Source organism: Lipophrys pholis, assembly GCF_963383615.2.
Source record: "Lipophrys pholis genome assembly, chromosome: 17".
Taxonomy (NCBI): domain Eukaryota; kingdom Metazoa; phylum Chordata; class Actinopteri; order Blenniiformes; family Blenniidae; genus Lipophrys; species Lipophrys pholis.
The window spans coordinates 9857319-9860118 of record NC_137643.1 but is presented as its reverse complement, the minus strand read 5'-3'; positions in this window follow the sequence as shown (position 1 = coordinate 9860118).

Below are 2800 nucleotides of genomic sequence, written 5' to 3'. Positions count from 1 at the left end.
GAGTTATGGCCAGCAGTTACAATCTCCTGCAGATAAATTTATGGCTGACATATAATGACGGCACACCCGGTTGAGTCCACAGTAAATCCAAGACATGGATTTCTTCTGTCCTTGGGCGTTCAGTTAAGATCCCCGCTCGGCCTCAAAAAGCAGATATCGCCTGTATCGAAATCTGCAGCGTTCAATAACTCAGCGGCCCGGCACTATTTTACCCTAAATCTGCTGTGATGTTTAAGATACTCCCTTTAAAGTGGCTCAGATCGATGTTTGAGTAATAAAAATGGCTCATTTAAGTTTGTGTAAATGAAAAAAATGCCACTTGTAGCAACCAACTCATACATTTAAAGGCTGTTTGTGAGGACCGATCCTTGTTCTGATTCTGTGAGCTTTGCACCTAAGTGAAAACTCATCATGGAGCCAGCTGTACTTCACTCAGATCAGCCATAACATTATGACCGTCATTGTGACTCCTCTGTCAGGTCTCTGTGTCTGCCCCTGTGTCTTCACCTCACGTTTTGAATTAACCAATGATCTTCTCCCTCTGTGTGCTCCCTTCCTTATGAGTTCCACCTGTTTCCACCCTTTCCCTGTGTTTGTAAACCCCTCTCCCTCTGTTGTCTTTGTCGACTCGTCTTGTCAACATGTCGCCTGTCCTTCCTGATTCCCTGTGGTTGTTTTGTGGTCCCCTGGACATTTTATACAATAAACTCGAGTTTTTAATGGAACTCTGTGAGTCTGCATTCACACACCATCTGACATCCTGACTCAGGCCACGTTTACATGTACCTGGGTATCTCAAAAAAACGGTGATATTTCTCTGCGTTTGGGCCGTGCATTTACACATAAACGCAGCTGCGACTCACCACAAACGATGATTCCTGAAAACTCCGGCCACACTGGAGATGTTGATAAAATCCGTGTCTCTGTTTGCATCTAAAGGCGGGCAGGTGGATAGTTAGGTCGTCCTGTTTGTTTTTCCAGGATTCTGATTGGCTATCATGGCTTTATGCTTCTTGCTACACTGCCCCCTACAGGTTCGGCATGTTCATAGCAGCTCTGAACCAGCTGTAATCATGTTCAGTATTTATTGAAAGTGGACAAAAGAAGAAAAAGCGTCTACTGGCAACAGGATCATGGATGCATGTAAGGCACAAAGGTTAGCCCTTTGTTCCGATCCTCCAGAGGAATATTAGTACAAATACCATCCATCAAATTTAATGTTTCCACATAGATGCTCTTTTAACATGTTACTTAATATGCTATCATGCAGCACACTAACAAGGTATGCCTATAATCAATACATTAACAAAGTGCTAAATGATTCTTGCACCATCTTGGCTATATAGCGGGGGGTCAGGAAGGCTGCAGCTATTGTGAAACTCTCACAATCATTTATTCACCAGGTCACACTGACCTTTTTTACATTAACTTGAGCAAAGTCAGCAGAAATTCTAATGGGTTAGAGGTCAAATGTCGATATTGTGAGGTCATCAGCAGGTGCATAAAGGCATTGTTTGATCTGAGAAAGTAGGAGCATGAATATGTGTCCAGGTTTGAAGGACTTTCTTGCAGAGTTTGCATGTTTGCCCTTTTCTTGGCTACTCGTTTCCACCATCAGCAAAAAAAAATGTAAGTTTAATAGTGACTCTAAAAGATGGTGCAGAAGATGGAGGAATATGTGTAGCTTAACAATGAAGCAAACAGAAGTGTACATAAGTCTGAAAAGCACTATACAAATAAAATATATTATTAAGTGTGTGGAGTACAGGAAACATTATTTTGGGAACAAAGTGGATAATTTGAGAAGATATGTTATTTAAGGAGTGAATTAGGTTTAATTGGTGCAGCGTTACTGCATGTAATGTCAACTTGATGACATTGCAATTGCTATTTAAAAATGGCAGGAAATTTCCGTAAGATTTAGTTTTCTACTTTCCAGTTCATATTTTTACAGGGGGGGGACTGAGCTGAAGCAGAGCGGAGGTGGTAAAACACACTTTTTGTGTAAATGTTTTATCTTTTTTTTTTTTTTTTCACCTTGCTGCTGGTTACTAGTTACAGTAGTTTAGTTCGAGTCTATGCATAGAGTAAACCTGTTTATCATGTACGGTCTGGAAATGGTGAAAAACTTCAGCTACCAGAAAATCGTAAAATTGTCAATACAGCCGTTTTCTTTCGTCTGATTTAATACCAACTTTACATACTTTGATGATGATAATTGTGTCTTTTTTACACCCAGTCACTGACCTGTCTATCCCCTGCATAACTTAAGTGTAAAAGGCTGTAGCCTTTTCACCCAACTTTGACGAAAATGGGTATTGAAGACAAATGACTGCAATGAGACATAAATTTCACTCAATGAAACTGAGGGACGGCTGTCCATAAGTAGACAATATTTAAAAGGAATTTCCCTTTTTTCTGTTTAAAACAATTCTTTTCATTGTGGCAGTAAAACTGTTACTTGAAACTGGTTCTAAGACGCATCGTGCAACCTATTTCAAGCAGTACCTTAAACTTCTGTCATGTGATGGAGTATCTGAGTGCACGGTAATGAAATCTTCACAGAAATGAGTGGAGACTTGTTATTCAGTGCACACAGCCGGTGACTGCCTGGAAGGTAGGAGAAATATATTACCAGATCTAAAAACGGTAACATTTGTGAAATGTAATGCACTTGTCTGTTGCATAAATGAATAAAACATGAAATAACAGGTGTGTTATGCCGCCTTAGAGTAGCACAATGCTCAGATCTTTTACCACTTTGTCTTTTTGTTATTTTTCAATAAATGTGAAGGCTGGT